At 44.2% G+C, this 11,645-nt stretch overlaps 1 protein-coding gene across 2 annotated transcripts in view; it reads right to left on the reverse strand.

Moving 5' to 3' along the window:
* SIPA1L2 (signal induced proliferation associated 1 like 2) overlaps positions 1-11,237 on the reverse strand; it is a 219,335-nt gene extending 208,098 nt beyond the window's left edge. For both annotated transcript variants that reach the window (XM_082672925.1, XM_082672924.1), the window contains exon 1: positions 10,992-11,237. The gene's annotated coding sequence lies outside the window, so the exon portion shown is untranslated. The remainder of the gene's footprint in view (positions 1-10,991) is intronic.
* Between the last annotated feature and the right edge of the window lie 408 nt (positions 11,238-11,645).

Here is an 11,645-nt window from a genome sequence, read left to right on the forward strand (position 1 = left end):
GGCCAGGGTGGTGGACAAGGTGCTCGGCCTACCTAAGCTCTCACTGTCCAAAGCCATGCTTCCTAAGGCTGCCTCAGTTTAAAACTTTGATTATTCAAAATAATTTTAAAGTAAATCACTTCGGTACATCAATTACCAAAAGTTATAAATTCCTAAATAGAAAGTCTTAAAACAAAACAATGTGACCTTGAATCCCAAATATAATACTCTGTGTGGTATTCTCTGGACAAATAACTGAAGCAGATTCAGTGATTTTATACCAAAACATTGTGGTCAAAAGGTAGAGACTTCCAGTTAATTAGATGAACAAGTCCTGGGGGTGTAATGTACAGCATGATGCCTATAATTAATAATAGCGTAAGGTATATTTGAAAGTTGCCGGGCTTCCCTGGTGGTGCAGTGGTTGAGAATCCGCCTGTCGGTGCAAGGGACACAGGTTCGAGCCCTGGTCCGGGAAGATCCCCCATGCCGCAGAGCAACTGGGCCCATGCACCACAACTACTGAGCCTGCACTCTGAAGCCCTCGAGCCACAACTACTGAGCTTGCATGCCACAACTACTGAAGCCCGCGCTCCTAGAGCCTGTGCTCCGCAACAAGAGAAGCCACCACAATGAGAAGCCCACGCACCGCAGCAACGAGTAGCCCCCGCTCACCACAACTAGAGAAAGCCGCGCACAGCGACGAAGACCCAATGCAGCCAAAAATAAATAATTAATTAATTAATTAAAAAAAAAAAAGCTGCTAAGACAGTAGATCTTAAAAAGTTCTCATCACAAGAGAAAGACAAAACTTTGTAACTATGTGTGGCGGTGTTAACTAGACTTCATTAGCTAGACTTATCGTGATGATCATTTGACAATATATATAAGTATGGAATCATTATGTTGTATGCCCAAAACCAACATAATGTTATATGTCAATTACATCTCAGATCAAAAAAGTGTTCACTTTCTATCTCTGATGAGTCCAAAATATTTCCCCCTTTAGGTTTACAGACACATTCTATAACCTTTAGCAAATTACAATGGGGAAAAAATTGAACTACCTTACGTGATAAACAAGTTAATCATCATTCCAAAAATAATGTCCATCACTTCTCTTGAAGTTGCTTTTGTTAATAAAGTTCAGTTCAGAGGCTGAAAAACCCAAACCAGGCTAGGATCTGAGTTTGGTTTTAGGCCTCTGAGTAAGTTCATGGAGACAGTACTGCGATCAGGCGAAGGGCTAAGAGACAGTTTGATTTGTATTTGCTGGTCCCCTGCAGAGCCAGGAGTGGCCTTGCATACAAGAGCCCTTCAACAAAAATTAAAACCCTGAGCATTTTCCAAAGCCTAACTCGGGTCCTCCCTTTTCCTTGAATGTTCTCCTGACCATGCCCAGCCACCAGGCCCTCTACCACCCACAGGGTCTTTCCTCTGAAAGAAGCTGTAGTGCCCATCTTACACAGGAATCTTCTAACATACATCACGTGTGGCCATCAGCTAGGCCAGGACACTTACAGTTCATCAACTACCAGGGCAAGCCACTCTACCAAAATCAGCAGACCTAGGAGGTAAACCGTTCTCTTACATTCTCGTACTTAGGAATCAGCACCATGAGGACGACTGATTCCAGCATCACCCTAAGGCTCCCCTGAGGCCTGAAACACTGAGTTGGTTCATTTGCTGACTGTGCCAGACACTTCCCTGGGCCAGAGCACTGGGACACAGTGACCAGGTCTCTGCCCCCAGGGCCTCACACCCTAACTAAGGGCACCCTCTGCCAACCTGGAAATCTTAGCACACCAAAGTTTAAAGAGACCTCAAGACTGTGTGGCCCCGAGTCTCCACTTGAAAACTGGCTCCTACTCACTGCCCTGGAAGCAAAGGAAGTTAGACACGGACGCCGCAGCACCCCCGCAAGCCCTCACCCCACCTCCGTCTTCTGCAACAGCAAAGAAATGCTACTTTGCTCTTCCGTGGGATGTTCCAAATGCTTTTTTAAAAATTCTCATCTTTCTCCTTACTTTTACCTTCCCAGAAAGTTCAGTTTTGGGTTGTCTGTTTCTTTGTGTTTGGCCACGCCATGTAGTTTGTGGGCTCTTACTTCCCCGATCAGGGACGGAAGTCGGGGCCCTCGGCAGTGAATTCCCTGGACCGCCAGAGAATTCCCCAGGAAGGTCAGTTTTTAAATTTATTTTATTTATTTTTGGCTGTGTTGGGTCTTCGTTGCTGCGCACGGGCTTTCTCTAGTTGCGGCGAGCGGGGCTACTCTTCGTTGCAGCGCGGTGGCTTCTCTTGTTGCGGAGCACGGGCTCTAGGCACACAGGCTTCAGTAGTTGTGGCACGCGGGCTCAGTAGTTGTGGCTCGCGGGCTCTAGAGCTCAAGCTCAGTAGTTGTGGCGCGCGGGCTTAGTTGCTCCGCGGCATGAGGGATCTTCCCGGACCAGGGCTCGAACCCGTGTCCCCTGCGTTGGCAGGCAGATTCTCAACCACTGCACCACCAGGGAAGCCCAGGAAGGTCTGTTCTGAACAGGTGAAAGCTTGCAGGGATGGATGGAAAAGGAGTGAATGCTGTCACGAGGCTGCTCCCTGGAGGCTGAGCCTGTCTGCGTCCTCCTCCAGGCCCTCCCACGGCAGGAGGTACAGCGGGATAAGTGTTTGTGGACCTAGTGGCAAAGAAAATAGGAAGATGAAAGGCAGAGCCTCCTAAAACCCTCCCGGGGGGCCTGTTCCTCACTCCTTCCACGTATCCTAGGCTGACTCCGCGTCCCCTGTGCGCTTCAGCTCGTCTGGGAAAGAACTGTGAGATGTGATGCCAGGCTGGGAGGATGGATTTAGAAAGCCCCACATAGCCAGACGCACAGCAACAGCAGCCATCAGACATCACCCAGATTTAACCGGCCTAAAATTAGCAGTCGGAGCAGAGTAGTTACTGCACGGATGGCGTCAGAGCTCTTCTGACGGGCTGACTGCCAGTTTTCAACAAATTGTCCTGCTTTCTCTACCAGGGAAACAATATTTTGGAACAGAGCCAGCCAAGCATTTCCGTGGCTGTTCCCATTCTCGATTCACTATTAATGTCTGATAATTCAGTGACAAGGTGAGCAGAGCCATTGTTTTGCTGCAAGCCCTTATTCTTTGGGTGAGTAAAGTATGGTGGAGGAATCCTTTTAAATATTTAAATGCCTGAAATTTATTTAGGGCTTCACATTCAACTGACTTAAACAAAGATGATGCAAAGCTAGCGAAGTATAAAGGCAAAACGAAAATTGGTTTCCTCTGCTCTTTCTTTTCATCCTGGCGAAGACTCGGGAGCAAAAGAAATGTTCTCTGCAGGATCACAGCAGCGCCCTCTCACTTCCCAGCAAAGACGAGAGAACCCGGCTCAATCATCAGAACTGCTACCTCACCGCAAACTACAAAATTTCTCCCGAATAACAGAGGATCCACTGGCTGACAGAACAGGGCATTTGGAGGCTAGAACAATGGCTCAGTAGCCTGCCCCCCGGCCACCACTTCCCGCTTGCAGGGACAGTAGTGGGATAATTCTGGCATTTTCCTCTGCATGCACTTTCTTTACCACACCCCCCCCATTTCTTCTATGATTTATTGAGATCAACAGGACCTCACAAAGCATCTAGGCTGCCACAGTGGGCAGAGAGATGGGTTTAAACTCTAAGAACTAAGATTCATAAAGCCATGTGTGTTCTCGCCTTAAATCTTAGTTTTCACATCAGTACAGGGGGATAATCCCATCAGCCTTGCAAGGTTCTCGTTCAGTCTGCAAGAGACCATAAATGAAAGTTCAAGCACAACTGCTGTTTTGAAGTCTACCTTCAGGAATCTCTCGCCCCAGTTCTTTATCCTGTTCCTAAGTCAAAAACATTAGCCTCTCTCTCTCATTCGTCTCATCATTTAAGACTTTTTAAATAGGAAAACAGATCCATTATTCCAAGCAAATGACTTACGATGACCCTCAAATAAACAAAATGGCTGGTAAATTCAGTGATTTTAGTATTATTTAGGCTAATCTCTCAGCCTCAACCGCAGCTCTCATCATAGCATACCTTAATACACACATTTAAACAAGCAGGAGTCAGAATGAGATCCCCCTGAATTCATGCAATATAGGAATTAGTAGTAGGTCAGGATATTAGGATAAAAGACTTCTACCTGTAAAATTAAAGCTATGCTTACAGAGCACCTACTATACGTAAGGCGTAAGTAATGTTCCAACATACTCTGCAATCCTCAAATTAAAAGGACTAAATTAACAGAAGGTATACAATATACTACTGATCGGTTTTAAAAAATCATTATTTCCTGTAGAAATTATCACGGATTGAGAGAGAAAAGAGAACGTTGCACAATTCAGAAATCCTCTCTTTCCAGTTATCTTTATTAAGGAGTCCAAACCAGGCTTGTAAGTGAACTGCAGCTTCATCTGATTCCAATAAGGCCAGGCAGTGTGCTTATCAGTTGGGATCAGACTCTGAAACCTGGGAAAGGTGTAAAGCACACCCTCTCACCCCAGGGTGCCCACCCTCCCCAAACCACAGCCCTCAGAACCGGGCAATAAAGGTCCTGATATAACAGATGGAACTCTGCTGTTACCCTCTTCAGAAACTACTTCTCCATTTCTACCAGTTTGATATCAGAGTTCAATTACAGGTCATTTCAAGTGACCCAGAAAAGATATAAAGTGAGGCATAAAAGGTTGTTTCGGTAGATCATTTACAATAGAAATAATGAGAACCTTAAGGCAACACTTACTTAGTTCAACAAAAGCCAAGACACACAGCTCTTTCATGCTTAAACCCTGGGCTTTCAATCCTGCCTTTATCAAACATTTGCTAAGTGCCTATTATGTGGCAGAAACCAGGGCAGTACAGGGATTACAGCAGTAATGACCAGAAATGTCCCTGCCCATATGGCACGTATATTCTATTGAGGCGACGCAGAAGACAAACAGAAAAATCAATATACAATATCATGTCAGGCAATGATAAATGCTATAGATTAAAATCGCCCAGCACACGCGGAGGCTGGGTGGCGTGCGGATGCCCTGCCCTCCCATCATCCCTTCCAGCCCACCTGCCCTCCAGAGGCTGGGACACTGGTCTCCCTTGCACGAGGGGTGACCGTGTGCTACCGTTCTAGCCAACATTAATCTGCACTTTCAAAGTTGTTCTTACTCTTTAGAAGTTTCTGGATGAGCAAATGATGAGTTACGTCCTTCTATCCTGATTCTGGGTCTGGTGTCAGCTGTGTGTCGATAGTACAATGCTTCCCAAACAGTTGAGGTCAACCAGAAACATTGCAAGGAGGATGGTATCCTCCATCACACTATCATTCTCCCCGCACCCCCAAAAAATTCAAACCTCAAGCTAAGCAACCCACAACCAACTCTGGAAGAAAACTGGCCAAAGTAAAAACTGTCCTCAGGAAAAAGAATAAATACAGTAAGTAGAGGGTCCACGAAGGGTAGAATCTGTCTTAAGTTTCCCTCACAAGACCCTGCAGGCCCCCTAGAAATTGTTCCCAAACAGCTGTGAACTCTAACCAGAGAGGGTGGGAGAGCAGTGGTCTCGGGACCCGGCCCACACATTTCAAAGGGTAACAAGCAAGCCTTTAAGATGCAAAAGAAAATACTCCAACATTCATTTTTGTTTATTATCAGCCTTCTTAAAATTTATATCATTATGTTTTATAGTGTCCATATCTTAGCATGGTAAAGTTTTACACGTATACGTGTATATATATATATATACACACACACTATACTGTACATATACACACATGCACAAACACATATAGACAGACATGTGTATGTGCACATATGGACACTAAACACAGGAAATTCTGTACAGATGCGATGCACACTGGAAAAAGTTTAGAGACCCTACTACAGAGAAATAATTGTTGTTTGGATTAGGGCATTAAACACTCCAAACAACAGCATGTGTCCTGTATGAAGAATCCAAAGTGTGATTCCTAAAATTTCTTATTAGAAGCTTCACTATGAAGAGGACTGTATCCCCACCCTATTCCTGAACCATGTGAATATCCACTGTTCCACAGGGAACCGAACGATTATCAAAACCCCCCTGAAGACAGTGAAAGCAATCATTATGCAGACTGCACCCGCTACTGTGCCCTAAACATACAGTCTGAGATTTTTTTTTTAACGCCTACACAATAGTTTGTCTCAGCATACATAATTTTGTGTTCACCCAAGACTTCTTACTTTCCACAGTAACCTTTTTTTTTTTTTTTTTTTTTTTTTTGGCGGTTCGCGGGCCTCTCACTGCTGTGGCCTCTCCCGTTGCGGAGCACAGGCTCCGGATGCGCAGGCTCAGTGGCCATGGCTCACGGGCCCAGCCACTCTGCAGCACGTGGGATCTTCCCAGACCGGGGCATGAACCCGCATCCCCTGCATCGGCAGGCGGACTCCCAACCACTGCGCCACCAGGGAAGCCTCCAGTAACCATTTTTAACACTAGCTCTTTACCTAGATTTTTTTGTTTTGTTTTGTTTTGTTTTGTTTTACCTCAGAGTAATTGAATACACCACTAAACAGCCTGCTCTGGACTCCTCTGATTTCCTCAACAGCTCAACTAACTGGGAGCTTCTTCTGGCGGATGTAGCAACTACACAACAGTGAAAAATAGGGAGTAATCCAATCGGTGGCACTCAAGACACCCCTTACGGCTGAATGCTTATTTGTGAAATAGGAAAAAAAAGAGTACCAACTAATGAAAACACTGGGAAATTGGGAAAAGGTGGTTCTCGTCCCCAACTATCTGAAAGCAATTCAAAAGAAGACAATACCAAACTGCAAGGTGAGTTTAGGGAAGTGCACGACATTCTGCTTCTTCCCACCATCTTTTTAGTGCCCGAAGCCTCCAGGGGTCACAGTTCACAGTGTGGCCCCCGCTTCTCAGTCACTCAGTCAGTCACTGAACATCTATTTCTTAATCTCCCACCACGTAGAGCACAGTTCAAGTTACTAGGGACACACTTGAAAATGAACTCAGGTCTTAGAGTACCGTGGTCGGTAGGACCAGCAAAGATGGCCTGACGTGCTCTTTCGGGATATCTGTGTGGAAGAGGCATTCAGCAATGGGCTAGTTATAAGAAATTAAGAGCATTAGTACTTACCTATAACCAAACCTAGAAGGAAACTTCCGGAGGCACCATTCGTAGTTCAGCCAGTTTAACAATTCTATCAGCAACTTAGGTAAAATACAAAAAACAATTTGATCTAATGTGCAGACAGCATTTGTTCGAGAGGGCAGGCAAAGGTGCTAAGTAATAGTATCAAACTCCCAAAAGCGTCATGGGAAGGACAAGCTAAAATAAAGTTAGACAAAGTCCGATAAATGTTAGGTCTTGCAGTGACATTAGGACAGGACGGGAAGACGTGGCTTCAAGACAGCATGTGATTAGGACCCAGAGGCTTGAGTGAACAGGAAACTCACTAAGTCTGGGTAGGAAAGTGAATGTGAACTTGGACTGTATCAGTGCAGGCAGGACACGCAAGCTGAAGGAAGGGCACCCCTATTCTACTCTGCGCAGGTCAAGGTGAGTGGGAAGACTTTGGCTCTGAGCCCCACTTGGACAGGTATTGTCCAGGGAGCAACTGGAACATCTCTACAGAAGGATTAGTTCTGCAGGCCACCAAGCGGGGGGGAATTCAAATAAATAGGTAGAATTAGATTTCGACTCTACAGGTAAAAAAACACCTCCTAGTGGACAAAACATGAGAAAGGTGGAACTCTCCACCCCTTACTAGATCACGTGCAGAGTATATAAAGGGATCCAAGCATCAAAGAAGGGTTGGTTGAGCTGGTCATTGATTTCCAAACCCTGGTTCTTAGCAAAGTTTTCACTGGTCTGTGCAAAAGGAATAGTGTCTGTGTATGGGTGAGTATATATGCACATGGGGGTAATTTTAACCAATGCCCTCTCTGGATGGGAAGAACTTTCCTTAAGTCAGCAGGCATACTCTTCCCTTTTTTTTTTTTTTTTCTTTTCTTTTTGGTGTATCAGTGTGAAATGCATTGATAGTAGACAGTAACCGCTGTTGTAAACCTTCAATACATCTATACCACAACATAGTGACATCTGACAATCCCTAAAATTTGATTTTTGTTTCCGATTTTTAATTTACAGATAGATAAAAACAAAAAGTAAAGGAACGACATAAAGGGACCTTATGGACTTTGTGGTACAGAGAGGCTATGACAACTAGACTCAAATTACTGCATCTCTTCTTCTTTGCTATCACCCAAGTTGGCTATACAATGTTGTACAGGGAGAAAAAAAAAATCTATCTATAGCTATAGCTATAGATCTATATATATATGTGTGTGTGTGTGTGTGTACATATACACATATCTCAAGGAATTAGGTTATGCTAAATGTGAAATCTCCCAAGAAACAGAACCTCTACTGTGGGTAACATCCGGCTCCTCTGGACCACTCTTTGGAACCAAAGTTTATGAATCAAGTTCAGAAAGGATCAAAATAATTTACCTCTGAAGTTCTGAAGCATTTAAATTCCTATCACACTGTTACCCTTCTTTTAAAAGGGGTCACAGCTAGATATGATTGCAACAGAAAAGCAGTTTCGGAGTCATTGATTTCCAGGTAAACTAAGTAAGCTATAACTCTCGTGAATGTTCACATACAAACTTATCATAAACCAAAGAAAGAAAAGACACGATCGTGAAAAAATATAAACTATCCCAATCAGTCATTTTCACTAATCCATACATTTATTTGAAACATTAAAGAAACCTAAAATCTTGGTGCTGAAAGGGATCATGAGAAAACTTTATCCAAACTCATTGGTGCCACAGGCACTAGAGGCAGGAAGCTAGAGGGTCCTGTCTCTCCTGCCTGATGCTCTTTCCATCCCATCACCCTGCAAGGGAACCAAGTACATTAATAGAAGGAGAAACTCTGCAACGCGGTTCCCTACATTCTTTGGGCCTGTACGTCATATTTCATGCAAGTCCAAAACAGATTAAAAAACAAAAACCCTTTGCTTTTCAGCTAACAATAACAGTCTGAATTTTCCTCAAATTCGGCATGTCTTTGAAGGGATTTGTAATCCTAAACCGTCACCTTAAGTAGATCACAAGTTCAAAGGCTCACTGCCTTCCTCAATCTCCCAAAAACAAACAAACAAACAAACAAACAAAACACCTTTGCATCTACCAACCATGACTGGGGTTTGGGGGCTGTATCAACATAAACACAGTTCTTTGCAAAGTATGCGGTAAATTCAACCCCTTTTAAACTAGTTTTGATGACCAAACACAGCACTTTCAAACCAGTTTCAATTACCAGACAATTGCCCTTTCAAGGTAGCTCACTATTATTTCCTCACTTTGAAGAAGAGACAGATTTTCAAAATGAATAACCCAATAACCCTTTTGCCTCAGGTAAAGAGATCCCCCAAGGTGCGCAGGTGTTTACCAAGCTCAGGTATCAGGGAACCCTTCTAAATACCATTCCAGTCTCAAGAGAAACAAAATAAAACAAAACGTACAAACCCTGTTACACAGCTTTAACTACAATAAGTATCATAATAGTCAAATCCTGATACTGATAATTTCCCTCTTACATTCCAGAAAATTAAAGCTCTTTGAGAAAGACTAAGATTTAAAAACATCAAAAGTATGTGATGGAAAATATACACTTAAATCAACTAGGGAAAATCTGCAGCCCATACTCTAAAGCCAGAAGCTCCACTTCCATTTATCTCTTGTTTTATTTTCCAGACCAAATGCTTACACTGCTTCTTACCCAAGTTCATTTCACCCCATCTATAGGTAGCATATGGGTACTGATAAAAGCTGTTTCTGATTTCATTTCATTCCCAACTTCCCAGATGTTTGCGAGAGAGGTTGTGTTTTTTTTTCCCCCTTCAGCTATTTGCGAATATGCTCTGATTTAGAACCAACAAACTTAACATATCGTATTTTAGGCTGGGCATGACACAATAAATAACAGCTATAATGAATGTCGAGATATTTCACCAGCTTATAAATAAGTTTGCCTACGTTGGCAAGACTTCGACAGGCTGCCATGATCTTGTTTTAGAGAAAAAGTACTGAAAACACATAATTGAGAACCTGATGCTACCAAAATGGCCAACTACAGGCCATTGTACTTTAGCAATGAAACACGCGATATCAATTGGGGAGAATAAAGACGGCCCCAACACAATCCTTGGTATGACTCATGCATGTATACTTCAACGCATCTCAACAGAGGCTTCAGGAAGAATCAATGTTGTGTGTACCGAAAACTCAAGAAAGACTGCACTTTCTCATGAATAATATTCTTTTATACTTCTCTGAATCAAGCAATGAACTACTAAATTAAGCAGAAAACATCCTTAGCAGAAATGTTATATAAATATAATTACAAATCTCACTGCAGCACTTTGAATTACTCAAGTCAAAACAGACATCCTTAAATTTCTGACTAAAAACAGTAACCAAGTTGTCCCTTCAAATCCATCTTTAGGAATGCCAGAAATAATAGGCCACCTTTTGATGTCTGCAAAAATATTGGTTTTATAGGGAAGTAATGTATTTCAAGGAAAGCAACAGTTTTGGAGATATTTTTTTTCTCCCATTACTAACTGGAAAACTGGAAAAAATTACAACCTGGATTGCAGACAGGCAACTCAAAAGCGCAGTTTACTAAATGCCTGTCATAAGAAAGCCATCTAGTGTTAACATTTAGAAATGAAAACTGCAGACAAAAGAGGCAAAGAAAAGAAACATCTAAGTGACTATTTTGAACTTACTGAGCAAACCTATGAGAATCCCCAAGATTCTTTGTTTACAAAAAAAAAAAGTCCATCCTTATTAAAAACCGTGTCTAAATCTAAACAAAATCCCAAGACTGTGCAATTGCAATTTTTACCAAAATCAGGTTTTGGTGACCACCATTCTGTGACCAATGCACTTGATGTTTCCAATACTCACGCTGGAGTCATCCTGGGCTGAATTAATTTAACCGAAGCAGGTTAATGATGACAAATATCTCCCAGAGGGGTCATGCCAACTTGTTTTCTCTTCCCGAGAAGGATCGGCTCTCGCTGGCAGACGATGAACCGAGACTGATTCTTTGGGTTTGTGGCGCGGTTGAAAATTAATCCGTAGGTGCTCGTGGGGATACTCCCGGGACCTGGCCAAACGAGCTTCCACGAAACGGGGGCCCGAGCAGGACCGCGAGCCGAGGATGGAGCGAGACGCGGAGCCGGAGAAGCCGGGGAGCCGTCGGGCCCCGAGGAAGGGCGCTCGCCGGCCGCTGGGACCTTACAAAGAGGGGCGGGCGCCGCGAGGGCTCGCGCCCCGGGCACACGCCTTACCGGGGAATAAACCCCGCAGCAAGTTCAGCAAGTGACCCCGCCCGGCGCGCTGGGGAACCGCGCCGGGCAACCTTCTTCTCTCGGGTTAGTCACGGAGGAGTCGCTGCGCGCCCGGAGAGTCCTCCTTAGTGCTCGCGTCTACGAGACGGGAATAACCTTTCAGCCGATCGATAAGTTTGAGAACGAGCGGCGGCGGCTCCTCTCCCACCCCGGCTCGGGAGCGCGGGCGCATCTGCCGGCCGGACCCTCGCCCCGCGCCCCGGCCCCC

This window comes from Grampus griseus (genome assembly GCF_964374135.1).
Source record: "Grampus griseus genome assembly, chromosome: 16".
NCBI lineage: Eukaryota > Metazoa > Chordata > Mammalia > Artiodactyla > Delphinidae > Grampus > Grampus griseus.